The sequence below is a fragment of the Heptranchias perlo genome, chromosome 2 (assembly GCF_035084215.1).
Source record: "Heptranchias perlo isolate sHepPer1 chromosome 2, sHepPer1.hap1, whole genome shotgun sequence".
NCBI classification, from domain to species: domain Eukaryota; kingdom Metazoa; phylum Chordata; class Chondrichthyes; order Hexanchiformes; family Hexanchidae; genus Heptranchias; species Heptranchias perlo.
The window spans coordinates 127,612,822-127,639,157 of NC_090326.1; the positions used below are offsets into that span (position 1 = coordinate 127,612,822).

Below are 26,336 nucleotides of genomic sequence, written 5' to 3' on the forward strand. Positions count from 1 at the left end.
AGGAAGGGAGTTCCAGGATTTTGACCCAGCGACGATGAAGGAACGGCGATATATTTCCAAGTCGGGATGGTGTGCGACTTGGAGGGGAACGTGCAGGTGGTGGTGTTCCCATGTGCCTGTTGCCCTTGTCCTTCTAGGTGGTAGAGGTCGCAGGTTTGGGAGCACTGTCGAAGAAGCCTTGGCGAGTTGCTGCAGTGCATCCTGTGGATGGTACACACTGCAGCCACAGTGCGCCGGTGGTGAAGGGAGTGACTGTTTAGGGTGGTGGATGGGATGCCAATCAAGCGGGCTGTTTTGTCCTGGATGGTGTTGAGCTTCTTGAATGTTGTTGGAGCTGTACTCATCCATGCAAGTGGAGTGTATTCCATCACACTCCTGACTTGTGCCTTGTAGATGGTGGAAAGGCTTTGGGGAGTCAGGAGGTGAGTCGCTCGCCGCAGAATACCCCGCCTCTGACCTGCTCTTGTAGCCACAGTATTTATATGGCTGGTCCAGTTAAGTTTCTGGTCAATGGTGACCCTCAGGATGTTGATGGTGGGGGATTCGATGATGGTAATGCCGTTGAATGTCAAGGGGAGGTGGTTAGACTCTCTCTTCTTGGAGATGGTCATTGCCTGGCACTTGTCTGGCGCGAATGTTACTTGCCACTTATCAGCCCAAGCCTGGATGTTGTCCAGGTCTTGCTGCATGCGGGCACGGACTCCTTCATTATCTGAGGGATTGCAAATGGAACTGAACACTATGCAATCATCAGCGAACGTCCCTATTTCTGACCTTATGATGGAGGAAAGGTCATTGATGAAGCAGCTGAAGATGGTTGGGCCTAGGACACTGCCTTGAGGAACTCCTGCAGAAATGTCCAGGAGCTGAGATGATTGGCCTCCAACAACCACTACCATCTTCCTTTGTGCTCGGTATGACTCCAGCCACTGGAGAGTTTTCTCCCTGATTCCCATTGGCTTCAATTTTACTAGGGTTCCTAGCACCTGTTCCAGTTCCTCGCAAATATACTCACTTTTGCTGACCTATTTAGGTCATTGAAACGCTTCCTGCACTGGATCCTGGTGCGGGATATGTTGCTCCTGTTAGTGACCTCCTTTGCCACCTTGAGCCAGGCATTCTTGGTGGCAGAGGCAGGGCACTTCCTCTTGTCGGCCGGGTAAAATAGATCCCTCCTCCTCCTCACCCCAGCCAGCAGCACCTCAAGTGAGGCATTGCTGAATCTTGGAGCAGCCTTACCCCGGTGCTGCTCTATTGGGTCGTCTTGCTCTTTGCTCCAGCAAAATCCATTGGAGCAACGGCCCTTTAAATCTAGGCGCTACAGCTGACAGCCTGTCATGCGGATGCGCAGTCTGCCTGCTGCGTAGCTTTCGGACGGCAAACCCGGAAACAGGGTTAACGGCCACCAATTACAGTGGATGTCCAAAGGGACTTAGGGGTTCAGGTACATAGATCATTGAAGCGTCATGAGCAGGTGCAGAAAATAATCAAGGCGGCTAATGGAATGTTGGCCTTGATATCTAGAGGACTAGAGTACAAGGGGGCAGAAGTTATGCTGCAGCTATACAAAACCCTGGTTAGACCGCACCTGGAGTACCGTGAGCAGTTCTGGGCACCGCATCTTCGGAAGGACATTTTGGCCTTGGAGGGAGTGCAGCGTAGGTTTACTAGAATGATACCCGGACTTCAAGGGTTAAGTTACGAGGACAGATTACACAAATTGGGGTTGTATTCTCTGGAGTTTCGAAGGTTAAGGGGTGATCTATTGAAGTTTATAAGATATTACGGGGAACAGATAGGGTGGATAGAGAGAAACTATTTCCGCTGGTTGGGGATTTTAGGAGTAGGGGGCACAGTCTAAAAATTAGAGCCAGACCTTTCAGGAGTGAGATTAGAAAACATTTCTACACACAAAAGGTTGCAGAAGTTTGGAACTCTCTTCCGCAAACGGCAATTGATACTAGGCTCAATTGCTAATTTTAAATCTGAGATAGATAGCTTTTTGGCAATCAAAGGTATTAAGGGATATGGGCCAAAGGCGTGTATATGGAGTTAGATCACAGATCAGCCATGATCTTATCAAATGGCGGAGCAGGCACGAGGGGCTGAATGGCCTACTCCTGTTCCTATGTTCCTAAGTCACAATCGCATGGTGAACGGTTAAGTTTTTATTATTTGCGTTTGCCGCACACCCATTGCACCCCCCCCCCACCCTGCTGCCATCCCGCCGCCTTATTAAAATCGGGCCCATAGTATTCCCCCCTTCCCGATCCCCCACCCCGCAATCAGCTTTCAATGTTGGCAAGTCAACATGCATGTTAAACTAAGCCAGATTTTCTGCACTTCTTTAAAAGAAAAAAATGGCTTTTATAATATGTTATAATAAATCCATTTTGTTAATGTAGGCCAAACATATCCAAAGTTTACAGCAATTCAGCTACTGAGTGCATGCGAAGAGCAATTAACTTGAGCTAAAATATGTTTAGATTCCAAAAGTATCTTTAAATTCAAATCCAGCTTAAAAAAAATTATTTTAGTTACCTTACATATTATCTGAAGTCTTAGTTACAAACGAGCTGAAACCTTGCCTTGCTTGTATATCTTTTAGTGCAGCCATGGTAACTGTTGATATGTTGCTATTTCAAAATCTTGGCATTCTACTAAAAACAGTTCATTCTTTTGTTATTGCTTCCTTCCTGTCGAATTCTGCTTCTGACCCCAAACTTGCTCTTTTCCTTTTTGTTCAAAAATCCGACTGACTTAAATTCTTGAAAGTATTTTCAACATTCGGCCAGCTATTGCATAATCTTATATTAGTCATTTGTTTGGCTCAATTAAGATAAACAAGTTGCTTTTCATGACCAGAGGTTAGACGTATCATCAAGGGTCTCAATTATATGAAGACCATGTTAATCTGGCTGTTTTGAACTATTTGGAATGTCTATCTCCATATTCCTCTGTAGCTTTCAATTCAAAAATCATTATTGCTGCCTTGAAGGAGCTTTCTATCCTAATTAAAATTGTGGATAAGCTGAAATGTCACATACAAAAACGGTTGACGTGGATGTCTGACTAATCATAGCTCCAGCTATCACCGTGGGGGGAACCTAGACTACAGCAGTGACATTTTGTATTTATTTAGCATTAAACCCCTGAAGTTTCTTTGTGCCACAGTTTTGTTCAGAAAGTCAAATATGAAAAGTCAAGGAACCATTATGGTGATTCAGGCACCCTCCAGACAGTTCCCTTATGCTTCACACAAAAACGCCACTTCCACAGGCAAGCTACTCTTCCTATGAGCCAAAACATGACCTTATACACAAAGTAATCTGGAGATTGCATACTCAGGGTGAACAATAAACCCCTTATGTTGATAAATTCACTGAATACAGTTCAAGCCCAGTATTCTCAGAGATGGAGAAATTATCGTCGACACGACCATATAACTCATTCAATATACCATAGAATCATAGAAAAATACTGCATAGAAGGAGGCCATTCGGCCCATCATGCCTGTGCCAGCTCTTTGGTAGAGCTATCCAATTAGACCCACTCCCCTGCACTTTCGCCATAACCCTGCAATTTTTTTCCCTTCAAGTTTTTTAAAAATTCGTTCATGGGATGTGGGCGTCGCTGGCGAGGCCGGCATTTATTGCCCATCCCTAATTGCCCTTGAGAAGGTGGTGGTGGTGGTGAGCCGCCTTCTTGAACCGCTGCAGTCTGTGTGGTGAAGGTTCTTCCACAGTGCTGTTAGGAAGGGAATTCCAGGATTTGACCCAGCGGCGATGAAGGAACGGCGATATATTTCCAAGTCGGGATGGTGTGTGACTTGGAGGGGAACATGCAGGTGGTGGTGTTCCCATGTGCCTGCTGCCCTTGTCCTTCTAGGTGGTAGAGGTCGCAGGTTTGGGGGTGCTGTCGAAGAAGCCTTGGCGAGTTGCTGCAGTGCATCCTGTGGATGGTACGCACTGCAGCCACGGTGCGCCGGTGGTGAAGGGAGTGAATGTTTAGGGTGGTGGATGGGTTGCCAATCAAGCGGGCTGCTTTGTCCTGGATGGTGTCGAGCTTGAGTGTTGTTGAAGCTGCACTCATCCAGGCAAGTGGAGAGTATTCTATCACACTCCTGACTTGTGCCTTGTAGATGGTGGAAAGGCTTTGGGGAGTCAGGAGGTGAGTCGCTCGCCGCAGAATACCCAGCCTCTGACCTGCTCTTGTAGCCACAGTATTTATGTGGCTGGTCCAGTTAAGTTTCTGGTCAATGGCGACCCCTAGGATGTTGATGGTGGGGGATTTGGCGATGGTAATGCCGTTAAATGTCAAGGAGAGGTGGTTCGACTCTCTTCTTGGAGATGGTCATTGCCTGGCACTTGTCTGGTGCAAATGTTACTTGCCACTTATCAGCCCAAGCCTGGATGTTGTCCAGGTCTTGCTGCATGCGGGCTCGGACTGCTTCATTATCTGAGGGGTTGCGAATGGAACGGAACAGTGTTTATACAATTCCCTTTTAAAAGTTATTATTGAATCTGCTTCCACCACCCTTTCAGGCAGTGCATTCCAGATCACAACCACTTGCTGGGTAAAAACATTTCTCCTCATCTCGCCACTGGTTCTTTTGTCAATTACCTTAAATCCGTGTCCTCCGGTTACTGACCCTTCTGCCACTGGAAATAGTTTCTCCTTATTTACTCTATCAACACCCTCCATGATTTTTGAATCAGGTTTATCACAAAAAAATTAACAGAAACAGTAGCAAACAAAGCAGATTTTAAAATATTACTAAAAAGTACAATTCCTGGTCCAAAATACATTTCAAAAGACACAAAATGTTTCAGGTTCTCTGTAGTGACACTTAACTCGGATCAGTGTCAGTGACGAGACGTTTATAAGTGCAATTAACATTCACAAAGTTCTCCTACTAGCCCCAACTTGTCAACAATATATTGCCGTTCCTTCATCGCCGCTGGGTCAAATCACTAAAGAATGTAGATATAGGCAACGGTGTTTCTGTCACCTAACTGTATTTGACTATTAACATTTAAATTGTCCACATAGTCAGAGGTGATTCATCCTTCCTTTGACATGATATTATTATGTACAGCAAAACATATTCTATTCACCCAGTCTGTCTGTTTCCAGGCAGCTGTGAACAAATTTAACTGGTCACCAATTGGCTAACTACCAAAATTCCATAAAGAAATATAAAAACTGGTCTTTTATGGTTAGAACCAACACACAAAATTAAATTTATAATTTGGGAAAAAATGATAAACTGCTTTTCACTCTAGCAAGCAATATAAAAAGTGGTTTGTCACCTGCTCACCGATGCTCAATTTGGATTCCGCCAGGACCACTCGGCTCCAGACCTCATTGCAGCCTTGGTCCAAACATGGACAAAAGAGTTGAATTCCAGAGGTGAGGTGAGAGTGACTGCCCTTGACATCAAGGCAGCATTTGACTAAGTGTGGCACCAAGGAGCCCTAATAAAATTGAAGTCAATGGGAATCAGGGGGAAAACTCTCCAGTGGCTGGAGTCATACCGAGCACAAAGGAAGATGGTAGTGGTTGTTGGAGGCCAATCATTTCAGCCCCAGGACATTGCTGCAGCAGTTCCTCAGGGCAGTGTCCTAGGCCCAAAGGTCTTCAGCTGCTTCATCAATGACCTTCCCTCCATCATAAGGTCAGAAATGTGGATGTTCGCTGATGATTGAAGAGTGATCAGTTCCATTCGCAATCTCTCAGATAATGAAGCAGTCCGTGCCTGCATGCAGCAAGACATGGACAACATCCAGGCTTGGGCTGATAAGTGGCAAGTAACATTTGCACCAGACAAGTACCAGGCAATGACCATCTCCAACAAGAGAGAGTCTAACCACCTCCCCTTGACATGCAATGCCATTACCATTGCTGAATCCCCCACCATCAACATCCTGGGGGTCACCATTGACCAGAAACTTAACTGGACCAGCCACATAAATACTGTGGCTACAAGAGCAAGTCAGAGGCTGGGTATTCTGTGGGCGAGTGACTCACCTCCTGACTCCCCAAAGCCTTTCCACCATCTACAAGACACAAGTCAGGAGTGTGATAGAATACTCTCCACTTGCCTGGGTGAGTGCTGCTCCAACACTCAAGAAGCTCAACACCATCCAGGACAAAGCAGCCCACTTGATTGACATCCCATCCACCACCCTAAACATTCACTCCCTTCATCACCGGCACACCGTGGCTGCAGTGTGTACCATCCATAGGATGCACTGCAGCAGCTCGCCAAGGCTTTTTCGACAGCACTCCCAAACCCACAACCTCTGCCACCTAGAAGGACAAGGGCAGCGGGGACATGGGAACACCACCTGCACGTTCCCCTCCAAGTCACACACCATCCCAATTCGGAAATATATCGCCGTTCCTTCATCGTCGCTGTGTCAAAATCCTGGAACTCCCTACCTAACAGCACTGTGGGAGAACCTTCACCACACGGACTGCAGCGGTTCAAGAAGGCGGCTCACCACCACCTTCTCAAGGGCAATTGGGGATGGGTAATAAATGCTGGCCTTGCCAGCGACACCCACATCCCATGAACGAATAAAAAAAAATACCCCTACCAGAGGAAATAGTTTCTCTGTTTCAACGCCGTCGAATCGCTTTATCATTTTAAACACTTGATTAATCACCCCTCAACCTTCTAAACTCAAGGGATTACAAACCAAGTTTATTCAACCTACCCTTTTAATTTAACCTTATAAGTTGCGGTACATTCTGGTAAATCTCCGCTGCATCCCCTCCAAGTCCAATATATCCTTCCTGAGGTACCTTGCCCAAAGCTGAACGCAGTACTCCAGATGGGGTCTGACCAAGGCTCGGTACAACTGAAGTATCACTTCCTCACTTTTGTATTCCAAACCGCTTGAGATAAAGGCCAACATTCCATTAGCCTAGTTGACTATTTTTGCGCCTGTGCACTAGCTTTTAGTGATTAATGCACAAGGTCACCTAAATCCCTTTCCTCCTTCACAGCTCCTAGTCTCACAACATTGGGAAATATTTTGATTTGCCTTTCTTGGATCCAAAGTGGATGACCTCTCACTTCCTCACATTGAAGCCCATCTGCCATAATTTTGCCTACTCACTTAGTTTGTCTCTATCCCTTTATAATTTCCTTCTCCCATCTACACAACCTACAATGCCTAGTATTGTCTTCAGTGTCATCTACAAACTTCGATATACAGCTCTCGATTCCTTCAACCAACCAGTGACTATCTTCCCAGGGGATGGGGAGGAAAAGCAAAACGTAAACTTTTTTTTGGGGGGGGGGGGGGGGGGGGGAGGGAGGGAGGGTCAAGTTAGTTCCAAAATGAAAACAGTTATCAATTTGATTCAAAACATATTACAGGTGTTAAAATTCCTTAACTTTTCGCCTTTACAGCATGAATATCACTAGTAATTTCTATACCTAATTAAATGCAAAAGGGTGGCTGCCAAGAGATTAGTAACTAAGAGTAGCTGACTAATTGTAGTAATATTTTCACCAGTAAACCATGTTGTTAGCAAATATTGGTTACTTTCTTCAACGAGAAGTCATATTCAATTGGTTCATTTTTCTATATAGAGAATATAGAACAGTTATTACAAAACGGTAATCTAATCAAGCAGTTTAGATGACATTATAAACTTGATGAAGTGGTTTACAACTATTATCTTAAACCCTGATTACGTTGTTGCTTTGTAATCACTAACATATTGTTTGAATATATTCTGTTAATTTAATGGAGTTCCTTTATTTCGTTTTAGGTCCCTTTCTGCGCCAGCAGTTGATCTCAATACAGCTGCCAGTGCACTCTACATCATTATTATATGACAACATTCAGTCTGAAGGGTTTGTCCACAGATGGGCCTGTGCAATAGCTCTTGTAGGGAAGCTATGCACTGGTCCCAAGAGCAAAAACAAAATTTTTCTTCAATTTTACTGGCTGACTGCCTCCATCTTCCTGCTGAAGCAGGAATCGGTTTCCTTCCCCAGTTGGCACAACTCGTTGGGAAAAAGACAGGGAGCCTGCTTCCAGCATGCTAATTATCCTAGGGCTGGAAAGTTGTCCAGGGGTGAGAAAGGGCATCTCTGTGATGGGCAGAATCCTGCCCCACTGTTTGGGGCAGAGAAGAGTGCCAAATGTGAACTCCAAAGATCAGGAGAGAGGAGTGCTGTTGTGAAGTGGGAGGGAGAGAGGAGGGGAGAGAAGATTGGCAACATGAATTAGAAAGGGTGGAGGGAAAGAAAAGTGCCAACATGAACCAGGGGAGAGGGAAAAAGAGTGTAAGTGTGATGGAAGAGATGGGAAGAAGAGTGCCTCCATGTCACCATGACAACCATATAAACAATCTAAAAACAATTTATCAGATCTGGCAACAGAGAATACGAACACATATCCACATTAGTCTGATATTGAGGACAAATTTTCACAATTTTTGCCATGATCTTCAGCTATATACGTGATGATATATTGGGTACACCTGCAAATATATGCCTCACCGCACTTTCATTGTAACTAAATATCATAAGCCTACATGCAGGGCTGTGTGTTCTCAAATTTTGATGGGCTATATCAGCATTTCTGAAGCTGTTGGTTTATGCTGGTTTTCTAGGTTAGCATGTATGCATTGTGCCCATTTTTATATGATTGCGCTGCTATAGGAATATTTCATATAACTCAAGATAAATATTTTCAAAACCACTGCCACGATTTACTTGGCGAGTAGGCTGCGAGGCTGGAGGGAAACCCCCATGGACTGCTCGGCGTGAGGCCTGGGCCATTTTAACTCCCGGGCCTCATTTAAATAGTTCAGGTCTGTATCCCACCTGAAACCAGCAGCAATGACATCATGACCGTAGGGTGGATGCAGGAATGCCACCAGAGGCAGAAGGAAATGGACCCCGGCAAGGTAAGAAATGCAGGAGCAGGGGTTCTGGCCAATCACGGCCGGAGGAGGTTGGAGGGAAAGCTCGGGGCAGAGGAGGCACAGGGTTTCCTTGTTGGCCAGGAAGAGCCATCTCCTCTTGGGTCACAAGGAACCTTTCAAAACTTAAAAATATTAATACTTACCATGGCCTCTTCTGGCCCGATGCTGCTTGGCGAAATGCCTTTTCAATATTGAAATTATATTGGGGTTTGAATTAAATCATTGGCCTCTGCTTGCCTGTGATGGACAGCCTCCATGCTCTTGAAAACCCAGGAGTTAAAAATCACAGGAGGCAGGACTGATGTGGGTATGCAGCGGCTTCCATGTGGCTGCCATTTTAAACTCACACCTGCACCGTTCTTCCTGGGTGGGTAAGAGTAAATTTGAGCTCCAATTTTAACAAGTATTATGAACTATAGTATATATCTAACAAATACCATCAAAGAGAGCATCAGTGATTTCTTATCACTTTGTTGTATGACGTCCTCGATGATAGCAAGATATTAGCATTTTGTTTCTCTTCTCCATTTGCATGGCACACACAAGTTCCTCATTAATTTGTATTTATAGCCCTTCCTGTGTTGCAGGGCTGGGAAAAGTACAGCACACTACATATTTTACTGGTGTTTGTTAGATCGTACAGCAATTATGCCATCTCCATTTTTGCATTTAACAGAACAATATCCACATCATTTTATATGTATGTTTCGAATTACCCTCATCTAACCTTTTTTGAAATATTGGTTACATGAATAGTTTAATACATACTGTCTCCCAACACCATCGTTGGAGTCAGCTACGCTGTTTGAATAATGCTATAGCAGTTCGAGTATTGTGCACAGTTCTGGTCTCCATATTATAGAAAGAATATACAGGCACTGGAGAGGGTGCAAAAAAGATTCATATGAATGATACCAGAACTGAGAGGATATCCTTATCAGGAAAAGTTGAACAGGCTGGGACTCTTATCTCTAGAAAGGAGAAAGCTGAGAGGTGACCTGTTAGAGGTCTTTACGTTAATGATAGGGTTTGTTAGGGTAGACGTAGCGAAAATGTTTCCACTTGTGGGGAGTCCAAAACTAGAGGTCATAAATACAAAGTAGTCGCTAATAAATCCAATAGGGAATTCAGGAGAAACCCAAAGAGTGGTAAGAATATGGAATGTGCTACCACAAGAAGTAGTTGAGGCAAATAGCACAGATGCATTTAAGGGGAAGCTAGATAAACACATGAGGGAGAAAGGAATAGAAGGGTATCCTGATTGGGTTAGATGAAGTAGGGAGGGAGGAGGCTTGTGTGGAACATAAATGCCGGCATAGAACAGCTGAGCCGAATGAAATTACAGCACAGAAACGGACCAATGTAACTCGTTGTAATATGTGAATTATGACTAAAAGAATGATATATGGAGCCAGGGATATTTAGTTATAATCAGCACAGTAATGATTCATTGCATTATGGAGATTCCTTGCCGGTTAAGTCCTTTTCAAACAATGTACAGGATTACATTTTCATATCTCACTATTTGTGCAATCAGCCACATTCAACGTCTTTGAAGTTTCTATAGCATTCATAATTTTTCACTTGCTTTTGAAAAATGTATTAAGCATAAAGAAGGTGCCTGTACACAAGTCAACATCGTGCCCTGCAAACTGCTAACATAAGCATCTCCAAGAACTTGGGGAAAAATAAGATTGCTATTATATTCAATGCCACAGGTATAAAGGTAAGATTCACTGAAACGCTGTTCAAATCTTCTCTAATCAAATCAGATCCTCGCTCCTTAACTTAAACCCTACCACATACTATTACTCGCATAAGCCAAGATAATTCACCTTAAGCCCATAAAGTGCTCTTCTAAAACATCATCTCCATGCTTGGATCTGCTCTCTGCATATTTCTTCACAGAGAGGCTGATGCTGTATTTATTGCAAAATTTATTCCTGCAAAATGGCAAGAAAGCAGATAGAGATTTCGGTGCAATATTTTTGGCACCTGGTCTGATTGAACCTTAATTCCACACCTGCTGGAAGCCTGTAGTCATATTGGTAAATATCTACCTTTGACTGTAAATAATTCTTGATGACTCCTAAATCGGCAGTTTTAGCTTGTGTGGGAAAACCTCACTGCAATCTATCGAGAAAGTGTTTTCTGCCCAAACTCAAATTGTTTATCTGGTAGAAATCAACCTATGGAAAATCGCTCCTCTTTATCTTACTACAACTATTACTTCACTTGCATAACTTTTAAGAATGCAGCCAGGAGTTTGTTTGGTGCATATTATAGCCAATCATGTCATTGCCAGTGATACTCTTCCATTAATGGAAATCTGACATCAATAAACTTGGTCTTTGTACAAAAACATTGTCACTTTGATGCCAACATGTGACACTGCTAAGTCTTTACTAACTCACACAGCTGATTATAAAAGAAAACTAAAGGCACATTTCTGCTGACATTTAATTTAGCTAACTCAAAAGCATTGTTTTGCACAGTTATGGGTACCAGGAGGAAATTGGATAAATATGAATTAACATTTACATATAAAGACCCTTTTGCAATCTCTGATTTAAGCTAGTATTAGAAATTTGTGAAAAAACAAACTTGACAATTAAAGTAAACTTAAATATTATTTCATGTGCAGTGAATATACAAATAGATGTACACCTATAAATCATAATGATTTTTTCTGCAGTTACTTTCCATTGCTGTTGTTAAAAGAAGCTAAATACTAACACACAATATTCCTGAAATTAAAATATCCTCAGACATATGGTATAGGCCTTTGATTCCTGTAACCATTAGCACTCTTGCCTCTGAGTCAGGAGGTGGTGGTTTCAAGTCCCATTCCAGAGACTTGAGCACGAAATCTAGGCCGACATTTCAGTGCAGCACTGAGGGAGTGCTGCGCTATCAGAGGTGCTGTCTTTCGGATGAAACGTCTGCCCTCTCAGGTGGATGTAAAAGATCCTAATTATTCCTCAACCGACATCACTAAAACGGAGTATCTAGTCATTATCACATTGCTGTTTGAGACCTTGCTGTGCGCAAATTGGTTGCTGCATTTCCTACATTGCAACAGTGACAACACTTCAAAAGTACTTCATTGACTGTAAAGAAATTTGGGATTTCCTGAGGTTGTGAAAGGCACTATATAAATGCAAGTTCTTTCTTTCATTCTATTACAGCATTCTGTGGCCCATTTTATGTCTTTTAAAGCACTCAACTTTCCCACTCCTGGTCCATATGCTAACTGACAATGTTAAAGTCTCCCTTTCTCAGACCATTCCTCTCCACTTCATTATCCCATACCCCCCCACCTTAAAAAACATCTATCATCCCATCTGTGTTCTTCAACTACCTCAACTCCGTTTTCTCTTCAAGGTTCTTGAACATAATTGTCTCCTAGCTCCATGCCCATTTCTATAAACTCCTTGTTCAAATTCCTCTAGTCCAGCTTCTGCCCTTTTCACAGCACAGAGATGGCCCTGACCAAAGTCACAAATGATATCTTCTGTAACAGTGGTGCATTATCCTTCCTTGCCCTCCTCGCAATGTTTGATACAATCAACCGCACCATTCTCCTCCATTGCCTCTCCAATCACACAGTTTCAGACTATCCTTGTGTAGTTCCATAGCCAGCACATCTCCAGCAATAGTTTTCCTTTTTTGTCCCCACTGACTTCTGGAATCCCCCAAGATATTATCTTTGGACCCCTTCTCTTTCTCATCTACATATTGCTCATCAGTAACATCAGCCACTGGCAAGGAGTCATCTTGCATATGTACACCCACATCATCTATCTGTACCTCTCCACTACCTCTCTCGACACCACAACCATATTTGTGCCATCAGGCTGCTATCTGACATCAAGTCATGGGTGAGTCGCAATTTCCTTCAACTGAATATCAGAAAAACTGAAGTCGTCGTTTTTGGCCCTCGCCATGAACTCGGCACCCTTGCTACCAACCCCGTCCCTTCCCCGTACACATGGTCAGATCGAAACAGGAGATACATCATCTTCAATCCGGGGTTGAACTTCAAATGCAACAACTTATCCAAAACAAATTTCTGTTTATTTCATCCTCCATAACACTGCCTTCCTGCAGCCCAACCCCCCCACTACTAAAATCTTTTATTCATGCTTTTATCACTTCTAAACTCGATCATTCCAATATCCTCCTTGCTGGCCTCCCATCCTTCACTCTCCATGAACTCCAAATTTCAGCTGGCCACATCCTGTCTTGCACTAAGTTTTATTCACCCACTAGCCTCAACTCCTAACCTTCAGTAGCTCCCTGTTTCCCCTCCTCCATTGCATTAAATTTAAAATCCTCATCCTCATCTTCAAATTCCTCCATGGTCTTATCCCACCCTACCTCTGAAACCTCCCCCAGTCTTCTTTCCCCTCCCACAATCTTTGGTCCTCAGGTTCTAGTCTACAATGCAATTTAACCCCCCCCCACAGTTGCCTTACCAAAAGGTGGCAAAGCCTTCATCCACCTCTGCCCTATTCTTTGGAACTGCCTCCTCAAACCCTTCCATTCTCCTTTAAAACTGCACACGGGACCATATTTTCGACCAAGCTTTCAGTCAATCCTCCTAATTTCTCCCCCCATGGCTAAACATTGGGTCCCCCATCTATTTCCATCATGAAAAGCCTTTGGACAGTTACATTCAAGGTTCTTTACAAATCCATGTTGTTGTTGCTGTTAGAGTTGGATCTTAGGTATTACAAGAAGGGAAGACACAAAAACACCTGAACAATGCCATGAGCTAAAGGTCCATCACAGTGAGGGAAATCACATTGTCCTTTATGTGGTACGGAAAGCAGGGAAGGAGATAAGGGGTTGTCTCAACCTTGCAGGTCTGCATAGCTCAGTCTGCATAGAAATCAAAAAATTGTTGTGCCAAATCCCCAATTCAACTGTATTGTGGCAATAATCTCATCCTCTGCATGTTAGATTATAAAATTCATTTTATTTTCTAAATTGGTAACTGGAGGATACAATATAGGGAGCTGTTAAATACTACTTTTATTCCATAAGTAAAGGGGCTGAATAAACAGTGAGTGCGTTTATACAGCTTCTCCCTGAATGGAACAAACACATGCAACAACTTCCTGTCAGGTCTGGTATTCATACAATGTATTTTTATGTTTCAGTTTCAGATGCTGTTGAAAAATTTAAATAAACTTGCCTTTTAATAACAGTCACCCAGGCCATTCTTCAATACTTCTGAGCAGCTGGCTACAGAGTGACATTTGTGCAGAGGCCCCATGTTATCTCCTGAAAGAAAATTTAAATAAATTACTAAAAATAAGTACCAAATACAAATCTATTCCAAATTTAGCATTATAGTAACATTCAGGAGAAACTTGTTAACCCAGAGAGTGGTTAGAATATGGAACTCGCTACTACAAGGAGTAGTTGAGGTGACTAACATAGATGCATTTAAGGGGAAGCTAGATAAACACACGAGGGAGAAAGGAATCAAAGGATATGCTGATAGACGAAGTAGGGAGGGATGAAGGACATATATGAAACAGTTAACCTCGATGCATGGAAGGTGTCAGTTAACTGAAACACTGACTCGATCAGTTTCTGAAGAAACGTTAACACTGAACAATGAAACTCTGACATTTGATCTGTTTCTGACAAGGGGAGACACAAAAACACCTGAACAATGCCATGAGCTAAAGGTCCATCACAGTGAGGGAAATCACATTGTCCTTTATGCGGTACGGAAAGCAGGGAAGGAGATAAGGGGTTGTCTCAACCTTGCAGGTCTGCATAGCTCAGGAGATTGCAAGACTGAGAAGAAGAGGTGTGAAATGCCAGGCAGCTCAGCAGGCTGATAACCGAAACTACGGTTGGGGCCCAGGTGTGGGATAGCGGGACTGGAACACTATAAGAAGGGACGATATCAACACGTGGACACTGCAGTCAGGTGAAGAAGGACGCAGACCGGTCATCTCCAGATCTAGGCCTACAATCAACATTGGTAACAACCAACCGCATGGGTGATTGTAAGTTTCAGTCAAATCATAAAGGGGTTTTGTTGGTCTAATAAATTAACTAATTCGGGTTGAGCCAAAACCTATTTGTCGTGTATATTTTGTTCTTGTAATTCCGGGGTCCAAGAATCATTGTAAAGCTTAAGAGAACTGAACACACTACAGGGAGGAGGCTCGTGTGGAGCATAAAAACCGGCATGGACCTGTTGGGCCGAATGGCCTGTTTCTGTGCTGTACATTCTATGTAATTCTATGTAATTCTATGTAATTATATTGTACTAAATCATGATATTCTATTGGCTTGCATTCTATTCCATGTGACTTAACAGGCAACCATTTAGCAGGATTTTCCAACTCAAGGAAGTAGACAATCTGAATATGTTTACCTCATATCGTTAATCAATAATATTACTTTGAGTCAATTATTTAACTTCTTTCTCCATAGCACTCTCAGTAGTGGATTCTGTCAAACATTTAGAAATGTTATTCTGTGAACTGAGGACTATAAAATGTTCCAAGTATGGTATATACACTTAATTCAGACAAATTTTTCAAGCAAAGGACCAAAGATGAATGCTAAGATCAATGCACACTCATGCTTTTTACAAACTACCAGAAACAGACACCACTGTATGTATAGTAACTCCATTTTACTTTCCATCTTATTGATGGACGAGTAGTATTCAATGTACAGTAGTGACTTATGTCATCTGTGGGTCATGCTGTCCAGTAGTACTTCAAACATAATCGTGAGTCTACTATTAGTGCCACAAAATTACTAACTTTGCTCTTTTTGGGTGGGGAAAGAGGGAATGGTTTGGTTGAGACTTATCCAGCAGCCTACTTGAAATTTAATATAACTCATCTCATTAGACATTATAAAAATTTACTGAATGAACTGGTTCAGTGTTTGTTGCAGGCCTCGAGTTAAAATCGCAGTTGGGCCTGGATTGCGTCAACAGAACCTGATTTTAAAGAAGGCCCTGCTGCCTTCCAGGGAGGTGGGGGGGGGGGGGGGGGGGGTGGTCCATTCGCCTGCTCAATAGAGCGGGTTAAAAATGCAACCTGTTGGAGGGAAGCAGGATTGGCAGGGGGCGGGGGCGGTAAGTCAATTGAGGGACTTCAGTTTAATGAATAGACTGGAGAAGCTGGGATTGTTCTCCTTACAGCAGAGGAGGTTAAGAGGAGATTTGATAGAAGTGTTCAAAATCACGAAGGGTTTAGATGATGTAAATAAAGAGAAACTGTTCCCATTGGCAGAAGGGTCGAGAACCAGAGGACACATATTTAAGGGGATTGGCAAAAGATCTAAAGGCGACATGAGGAAAAACTTTTTTACGCACCAAGTAGTTATGATCTGGAATGCGCTGCCTGAAAGGATGGTGGAAGCAGATTCAATCGTAGCTTTCAAAAAGGAACTGGATAAATACTTGAGGGGAAAAAATTTGCAGGGCTACGAGGAAAGAGTAGGGGAATGGGACCAACTGGATGGGTCTTACAAAGAACCAGCATGGGCTCGATGGGTCGAAAGGCCTCCTTCTGTGCTATAATCATTCTATCATTCTATAATTCTATGAAGTCACTGTGGCCATGTTAACTGCCCACCCGCCTAATTTCCGCTGGGCAGGCAGGGTTAAAATCAACCCTTAATTCAATTGTGTGTTTTAACAGGCAATATTGCCCTCACAATGAGAAAAAAAAGCAACGTTTTCAAATGTCTACCGTCATCTTTGGAATTCCTTCAGTTTTGCAGCAAAATATACAACAGAAATACATTGGTCCCGAATTTACTCAGAAGTTCCAGTAAACTCCTGCTGTAACTCCAGCAAGAGTCTGGTGGTATAGCCAGAACCTCCACCGGGACTTGGGTATACCAGGTCTCAGCCTTACACAGTAATTTTCAGTAGCCAAATTTGGGGCGGAGCCTCTGGTCAGCCCAAAGGCGGCCATTTACACGTAGGGATCAGGGTCTCTATAGGCTGGAGTTCCCATTTCCTCAGCATCAATGGGACCCGGCATATGTTTGGAGCCATACTGACCTCCAGAGTGGCACGAGTAGGGGAGGTCCAGATGGTTTCCATCCCAGGGTTTTAAAGGAAGTAGGTGAGCACATTGCAGATGCCCTAACTATAATCTTTCAAAGTTCTCTAGATTCAGGAACTGTACCTCTAGATTGGAAAATTGCACGTCACTCTGCTTTTTAAGAAAGGAGAGAGGGGGAAACCAGGGAATTATAGACCAGTTAGCCTAACATCTGTTGTGGGGAAAATGCCGGAGTCTATAATTAAGGTTAGGGTGACTGAACACCGAGAATTTTCAGTTAATCAGAGAGAGCCAGCATGGATTTGTGAAAGGTAGGTCATGCTGACAAACCTGATTGAATTTTTGGAAGAGGTGACTACAATAGTGGACAGGGGAATGTCAATGGATGTTATTTATATGGACATCCAGAAGGCATTTGATAAGGTCCCACATAAGAGACTGTTAGCTAAGTTAGAAGCCCATGGAATCGAGGGAAAAGTACGGACTTGGTTAGGAAGTTGGCTGAGCGAAAGGCGACAGAGAGCAGGGATAATGGGTAGGTACTCACATTGGCAGGATGTGACTAGTGGAGTCCCGCAGGGATCTGTCTTGGGGCCTCAATTATTCACAATATTTATTAACGACTTAGATGAAGGCATAGAAAGTCTCATATCTAAGTTTGCCGTGACACAAAGATTGGTGGCATTGTAAGCAGTGTAGATGAAAACATAAAATTACAAAGCGATATTGATAGATTAGGTGAATGGGCAAAACTGTGGCAAATGGAATTCAATGCAGACAAATGTGAGATCCACTTTGGATCAAAAAAGGATAGAACAAGGTACTTTCTAAATGGTAAAAAGTTAAAAACAGTGGATGTCCAAAGAGACTTAGGGGTTCAGGTACATAGATCATTGAAGTGTCATGAACAGATGCAGAAAATAATCAAGGAGGCTAATGGAATGCTTGCCTTTATATCTAGAGGACTGGAGTGCAAGGGGGCAGAAGTAATGCGGCAGCTATACAAAACCCTGGTTAGACCGCACCTGGAGTACTGAGAGCAGTTCTGGGCACCGCACCTTCGGAAGGACATATTGGCTTTGGAGGGATTGCAGCGTAGGTTTACTGGAATGATACCCGGACTTCAAGGGTTAAGTTACGAGGAGAGATTACACAAATTGGGGTTGTATTCTCTGGAGTTTCGAAGGTTGAGGGGTGATCTGATCGAAGTTTATAAGATATTAAGGGGAACAGATAGGGTGGAGAGAGAAATTATTTCCACTGGTTGGGGATTCTAGGAGTAGGGGGCACAGTCTAAAAATTAGAGCCAGACCTTTCAGGAGTGAGATTAGGAATCACTTCTACACACAAAGGGTGGTAGAAGTTTGGAACACTCTTCCGCAAATGACAATTGATACTAGCTCAATTGCTAATTTTAAATCTGAGATAGATAGTTTTTTGGCAATCAAAGGTATCAAGGGATATGGGCCAAAGGCAGGTATATGGAGTTAGATCACAGATCAGCCATGATCTTATCAAATAGCGGAGCAGGCACGAGGGGCTGAATGGCCTACTCCTGTTCCTATGTTTCCTATGTCAGGCCATGGTGGGATCTGGGACCCTGAAGATCAGGGTGGGATTTTTTTTTTATTATTTCATAAGCAACCCCAATTGCTTAGGGTACAAACTACCACTTTCTAGGGAAGGGGTTCTCAGGCTGGACATTTCACATCAACATTTCCAGTGTTTTCGGCAGGATGGAGCCACAGATACTGCAAAAGGCCCACTTCTTCAGGCTCCTCCCCGACCCCGTGAACTTTGGCAGGGTCAGTGGCAGTATTTGGCACTAGATGCAATCCTGTGTAACTGCTGGGATTGCACCAATGCAGATTTTCAGGGCTATTGGGAATTTTACATACTTTTTCCAGGGAACAATTTATACTTACTCTGTATATTTAAAGCATCAGGTGTTCAACTTTAATATTTCACCAGTGCAATATTTAAAACTAGATTTGCACTCTTCTGTCATAGGTCCTGAAGCACACAAGGGTTCATTCAATGGATGCACACCACACTCAAAGCAAATTGAAATTGTATCACATGGACAAATTTCCAGGAGTGACTCACCTCCTGACTCCCCAAAGCCTTTCCACCATCTACAAGGCACAAGTCAGGAGTGTGATGGAATACTCTCCACTTGCCTGGATGAGTGCAGCTCCAACAACACTCAAGAAGCTCGACACCATCCAGGACAAAGCAACCCGCTTGATTGGCACCCCATCCACCACCCTAAACATTCACTCCCTTCACCACCGGCGCACTGTGGCTGCAGTGTGTACCATCCACAGGATGCACTGCAGCAACTCGCCAAGGCTTCTTCGACAGCACCTCCCAAACCCACGACCTCTAGCACCTAGAAGGACAAGGGCAGCAGGTACATGGGAACAACACCACCTGCACGTTCCCCTCCAAGTCATACACCATCCCAACTTGGAAATATATCGCCGTTCCTTCATCGTCGCTGGGTCAAAATCCTGGAACTCCCTTCCTAATAGCACTGTGGGAGAACCTTCACCACACTTGACTGCAGCGGTTCAAGGCGGCGGCTCACCACCACCTTCTCAAGGGCAATTAGGGATGGGCAATAAATGCTGACCTTGCCAGCGACGCCCACATCCCATGAACGAATAAAAAAAAATGCACAAAGAATACACAATACTGACCTGCAGAAAATATGAATATGAAATTGTCCTGCCACAGAAGGCTACTTTACATGTGTATAGAAGTTAGATTTATATTGTGGAAGTGGGGAATTGGATGGGGTAGGTGTTATCCATGTTGGAAAGAATTCGCTGGCAAAATGGTTATTTCCGATCATATGCTTTGATAAGGTCCAAGGATCAAAGCAAGACTTCAAAGGGTATAACCTAGGGTGTTCCCCTTCCTCCTGTTGTGTGCTCCCAATTATCAGTGCTAATGTTGGTTGCCCATAAATTGATTCTACGGGCTAGAAATTCGGTCGCCCAGCGCCCATTGTTTCGGCGCTACGCAGCCTCCTGAAGTGCCAAGTTCCAGCGTGACGTACGACGGACACCATCGTGGTATAGGTATTAGCACATGCGCAAATACCGAACACTGGAAGCATGTGAAGTAAGGAGAATATGGATACAATCCGTGTGCAACGCTGATTTAAAGTGATAGACACCATTTTGGGACTTAACGCTCGACTCAATGCACAGTCTTAACCACAACCATCTGAACATGTCTTAGAGTGCCTGGAGGAACCCCACCAGCGCTGTTTAAAGGGACCATGCAGGATTTGCAGGTTAGTTGCTGGATTATTACTTCTGGCTGCTGATGCATTTGTAACTGTTTTTGGAAGTCTCCTATGCTTGAATACTAGGACACTTAGAGCCAGGACGTGCAGGAGTGAAGTTAGGAAATGCTGCTACACGCAAAGGGTGGGAGGAGTTTGGAATGCTCTTCTGCAAACGGCAGCTGATGCTAGCTCAATTGTGAATTCTAAATCTGAGATTGATAGATTTCTGTGAACCAAGGGTATTAAGCGATATGGGGCTAAGGCGGGTATTCGGAGTTAGGTCACAGGTCCATCATGGTCTCACTGAATGGCAGAACAGGCTCGAGGGGCTAAATGCCACTGCCAGTTGCTGCCTCCTGATATGCGCCACCTTCTCCTGCAAGCAAGCGGGACGTGTGTCTGGGTGATGTACCTGTCATGGTTGAATAGTTGCCAATGTGTGTGGCCTGTGAGTTGTGGGTGGGCAGCTTGCAACAGTGAGAGGAGGCATCTGATTGGCAGAGTTGAGTACCGATGGAAAGAGTTTGTTAGTATGTGGGTGATGGTGGGTGTAGTGTGTGGGGCAGTGGATGCGGCTAGTGGTGCAGTTGGTAGGAAATGCCACTTGACAGTTGACCTCACTCACCTTGACCACTTGTGTCAAAGAATTGAACTTCTTCCTGCACTGCATCCATGTTCGTGATGCTATACGCCTGGCATTGACTTCATCCCCCGCTGTCACCCACTGCCTTTTGGGCATATGTCTGGAGGGCCTCTTGCCACCCCCCACCCCCCCACATATAGGATGTCCCTCCTTCTGTCCACCTCTTGCACCAAGGCCTCTAGTGCATCAGCAGAGAACCTTGGTGCACACACTTTTGCAGGCCTGGTACCAACTCAGACTGGCAGATTGGTGAGGTCTGACATGCAGATTGGAGGATGTGGGATTCAGTAGTGTGCAACCTTTATTCACTGTTTTAACATAACACATCAGTTTGTAAACATAGGGACGGACCAGTATCTGTGTTTTATGTGTGCGATGTCTGCTCTCCATTCAGACAGCAGACTGTTATTTTAAGCAAATACCAGGTACCAGATACCTTTAAGAGATTTTAAGAGACAGCCTGCCTTAGAGATTGGGGCTTCCCCTGGTGGCAGAAAGTGCAAATTGCATCGAATCTTCGTGTCAACACTGATTTCCAACGTTGCTTCAAGGTAAGCACACAGGCCGGATGAAAGTCTCGCCGGGTTTTTGTTTTATTTTTTATTCGTTCATGGGATGTGGGCATCGCTGGCAAGGCCAGCATTTATTGCACATCCCTAATTGCCCTTGAGAAGGTGGTAGTGAGCCGTCTTCTTGAACCACTGCAGTCCATGTGGTAAAGGTTCTCCCACAGTGCTGTTAGGGAGGAAGTTCCAGGATTTTGACCCAGCAACGATGAAGGAACGGTGATATATTTCCAAGTCGGGATGGTGTGTGACTTGGAGGGGAACGTGCAGGTGGTGTTGTTCCCATGTGCCTGCTGCCCTTGTCCTTCTAGGTGCTAGAGGTCGCACGTTTGGGAGGTGCTGTCAAAGAAGCCTTGGCGAGTTGCTGCAGTGCATCCTGTGGATGGTACACACTGCAGCCACGGTGCGCCGGTGGTGAAGGGAGTAAATGTTTAGGGTGGTGGATGGGGTGCCAATCAAGCGGGCTGCTTTGTCCTGTATGGTATCGAGATTGTTGAGTGTTGTTGGAGCTGTACTCATCCAGGCAAGTGGAGAGTATTCCATCACACTCCTGACTTGTGACTTGTAGATGGTGGAAAGGCTTTGGGGAGTCAGGAGGTCAGTCACTCGCTGCAGAATACCCAGCCTCTGACCTACTCATGTAGCCACAGTATTTATGTTGCTGGTCTAGTTAAGTTTCTGGTCAATGGTGACCCCAGGATGTTGATGGTGGGGGATTCAGCGATGGTAATGCCATTGAATGTCAAGGGGAGGTGGTTAGACTCTCTCTTGTTGCAGGTGTAAACAATTTTACAACACCAAGTTATAGTCCAGCAATTTTATTTTAAATTCACAAGCTTTCGGAGGCTTCCTCCTTCCTCAGGTAAATGTTCAGGAGCTCCTTCCTCAGGTAAATGTTCAGGTGGTCATTGTCTGGCGCGAATGTTACTTGCCACTTATCAGCCCAAGCCTGGATGTTGTCCAGATCTTGCTGCATGTGAACATGGACTGCTTCATTATCTGAGGTGTTGCGAATGGAATTGAACACTTTGCAATCATAAGCAAACATCCCCATTTCTGACCTTATGATGGAGGGAAGGTCATTGATGAAGCAGCTGAGGATGGTTGGGCCTAGGACACTGCCCTGAGGAACTCCTGCAGAAATGTCCTGAAGCTGAGATGATTGGCCTCCAACAACCACTACCATCTTCCTTTGTGCTAGGTATTACTCCAATTATTGGAGAGTTTTCCCCGATTCCCACTGACTTCAATTTTACTGGGGCTCCTTGGTGTCACACTCGGTCAAATGCTGCCTTGATGTCAAGGGCAGTCACTCTCACCTCACCTCTGGAATTCAGCTCTTTTGTCCATCTTTGGACCAAGGCTGTAATGAGGTCTGGAGCAGAGTGGTCCTGGCAGAACCCAAACCAAGCATCGGTGAGCGGGTTACAGCCGGGATGTTGTCGGTGCCCATAGCCTTTGTTGTATCCAGTGCACTCAGCCGTTTCTTGATATCACGTGGAGTGACTCAAATTGGCAGAAGACTGGCTTCTACGATGGTGGGGATATCGGGAGGAGGCAGAGATGGATCATCCACTTGGCACTTCTGGCTGAAGATGGTTCAGCCTCCGCCTCCCGTTAGTTGTTTAATTGTCCACCACCATTCACGATTGGAAGTGGCAGGACTGCAGAGCTTTGATCTGATCTGTTGGTTGTGGAATCGCTTAGCTCTGTCTATAGCATGTTGCTTCCACTGTTTAGCATGCATGTAGTCCTGTGTTGTAACTTCACCAGGTTGGCACCTCATTTTTAGGTACGCCTGGTGCTGCATGCTCTTCTGCACTCCTCATTGAACCAGGGTTGATCCTCTGGCTTGTTGGTAATGGTAGAATGAGGAATATGCCGGGCCATGAGTTTACAGATTGTGCTCGAATACAATTCTGCTGTTGTTGATGGTCCACAGCGCCTCATGGATGCCCAGTTTTGAGCTACTGGATCTGTTCTGAATCTATCCCATTTAGCACGGAGATAGTGCCACACAACACGTTGGATGGTGTCCTCAGTGTGAAGACGGGACTTCGTCTCCACAAGGACTGTGCGGTGGTCACTCCTACCAATACTGTCATGGACAAATGCATCTGCGACAGGTAGATTGGTGATCCAATTTAACCCCCACTATTCTTGGAAGGATTCAGCCCTGACCAGGTTTTGTACACTATGTGCTTCCTGAATTAGCCCTCCCTGGTGGTTAACACTCCTTTGGTATCCAATGTTCATCTCCTTTTGGATGTCACCTTTTCCTTTGTGCACCAATTTAGGTAATCCCAGCTTTTCTTGAATATCCTCCTGGCTCACAAAGAAACAAAGTTTCAGAATAACTGAATGAAGTCCTGTTCACAAACGAACAGCGGCCTAGAAATTGGGTCACGCAGCACCCATTTTTCAGGTACTACGCAGCCTCCTATGTCCCCAAATTGGCCGGCAGGAAGCAGGTGCACATTTCCAAACGAGCAAGGTTAACAAAAGGCATCCTTTACCCATGCCTGAATCAGGTATTGGGCCCCGTATTTGTATTTGCAAAGAGACTAATGCCTGCTTGAGGTACCCAATGCAACACTGCTTTGCCATGAAGCAGCCAGGTGCCATCTCTGGCTGCACTTAGGGAAACCAATCTTGCGGATCGCCTGCAGAAGAAAGATGAGTAACAAATCATCCTCCCAATCGCAGTCACTCCCAGCCCCGACCTGTGATCTTCCTACCACCACCCCCCCCACCCCCCAAGATCCCCCACCTACATGCCCTGGCCTCTACCCCCGATCTCCCTCCCTCCGGGCCAAAAATTCCCTCCACCATCAGCCCCAACCTCCATGCTACCCGACTTCCCACGATCCCCCGAGCCCCGCGATCACTTACCTGTGGGCCACTGTGGCACCAGCAGCGGCCCGAACTTCTATCAGTTACCTACATGGCCACCTCCCTCAGCGTCATCGATATGAGAATGAGGTCCGAGATCCAATATCCGGGGCGCCTCAGACCCTACCATTCATGCGCAGGGTAAGTACCCTGCATGGGGGCATTGTCCAAAATGGACAATTGATATCACATCAAAGAATCTGTCCACGGTTTACCATAGTAAAATTTCACTGGGATTTTTCACAGAAATTTATTCAATTAAAACTGACCACCTACTTTTTTTAAAAAAGCAACTTCCTTTTTAAAAAATGTGCATGCAGACATAAAGGTTATTTTGTTAAGGTTGTGAGGTAAAGTTTCTGCTTTTACTCAGTTATGTAGAACAATTGTTTTGTCAACTGGAGTTAGATATTGCTGATAAACTCATTGGTACCTTTCCTTGGAACGGTGGTATCCAGTACACTTGAGTTCTTCAATCCTCTCTCCCGAATCCCCAAGGAAACCATTCCTTCCAAAACAAAGGGCAAATATTTAACCAGAAAAAAATCAGTGATGATGACTATTGTTGTCAAGTACTTATGAAGTAAAGCAATATTCTTCATGGGGGTCTTTATATAGCTCAATTACATTGCCAAACATTCACACAGTTCTTTAGTTCCCAGCTTAAAGCTAAATACTTGCACTTAAGTTGTATCATGGGGTTACATAGCTACACGCTGCCTGCAGCACTGAATCAATGTATCCTGGGAAGAATACTGGAATGGAACAGTGTGATAGTTTTACAAGTTGTTCTAAGAGCGTTGATATAGAGTTCCTTTTAGTGATTGTTTCCTAAATTAATGTTATTACTAGGTACCAACAAGTTGTAAAAATGTTTTCAATTGCTGGCATGGACTAAAAGAGAAACAACGTTAATAAAAGCTTCAATAGGGAAAAAGCAACACCTGTTCTATTTTTATCCTCATACTGTGATAGGTTATAGGGGTTTTAACCAGGCGGCGGGCAGATAAAATCAGCTGGGCGACTTAATCGCCAACCACTCCCTTCCCGCAGTCTACAATTTTAACCTGCTCTTCTGAGCAGGCAACAAGGACATCCGCCTGAAACCGGTGGGGCTCTTCTTTAAACATGCACATCCGGCTTCAATGACGTCATCGGGGCCCGACTGCTATTTTAATCGGTAGCCTGAGCGGGGAAGCCGTTGCAGCTTTCCCGCCAGTTGAAGCCAGCAGGAAGAGGAGTCGGGGCTGAAAAGACCCAAAAAAGTAAGATTTCAAGCTTCTTTTTTTTTAAAAACTTTCCTTGTGGGGCCAAAAGGAGTAAGCCCAATCCAGCCCACCAGCCAGCCAGTTGCCATTTACCACCAGTTTTGGGCAAGCAACTGAACTGGGACAATGCAGATGAGGCCCATGAGTTAAAATCAGCCAGGGCCTCACTCCGTCGATGTCAGCGGGGTTTACTGCTTGCCTCGACCCCACCCACCAATTCCCACTCCAGGTTGAATCAGGGCCGATGCTTCTGATTATCATATAAAGAGGAGCAAACATCTTTTCTATTGATTAGTTTTGCTTATGGCATTTAACAACCTTATCAGTTAATCAAAATGTACATTTTCTCTATGTTGCTGCTTACAAAATTAATAGGATAGCTTTGTATCCTCATGGTTTTGAAGTCCCTATTACTTAGAGTAAAAAGTAAGAGAATTTGAAAATTCAAATAAGTAATCCATAGATGTGCGCAAAAGATGAATGAGGCAAAATCTGAATTGCTTCACTTATTCAAGTTTATCACTAAAGTCCTTAAGGACATAATTTTTGATGTATTATTAAAATCACTGCCAAGTACTACCTTACACTTTAAGGTGGGTTAAAGCCTGTGGATTAGTAAAATTGGAATACAGTTTTGATAGTATTTTCAAATTAGGT

General features: G+C 44.3%; 1 protein-coding gene across 4 annotated transcripts in view; it reads right to left on the reverse strand.

Annotated features, from left to right (window-relative positions):
* Positions 1 to 26,336, reverse strand: part of nebl (nebulette) — a 352,049-nt gene that overhangs the window by 119,278 nt on the left and 206,435 nt on the right. The window contains exons 2-3 of one of the 4 annotated variants that reach the window (XM_068007096.1): positions 24,845 to 24,919; positions 14,153 to 14,241 (exon numbers count right to left, since the gene is read on the reverse strand). The exons of 2 other annotated variants lie outside the window; for them this stretch is intronic. The gene's annotated coding sequence lies outside the window, so the exon portion shown is untranslated. Of the gene's footprint in view, positions 1 to 2,541; positions 2,703 to 14,152; positions 14,242 to 24,844; positions 24,920 to 26,336 lie in introns of those variants that run through there. One more of the 4 variants, XM_068007097.1, reaches the window with a different exon arrangement.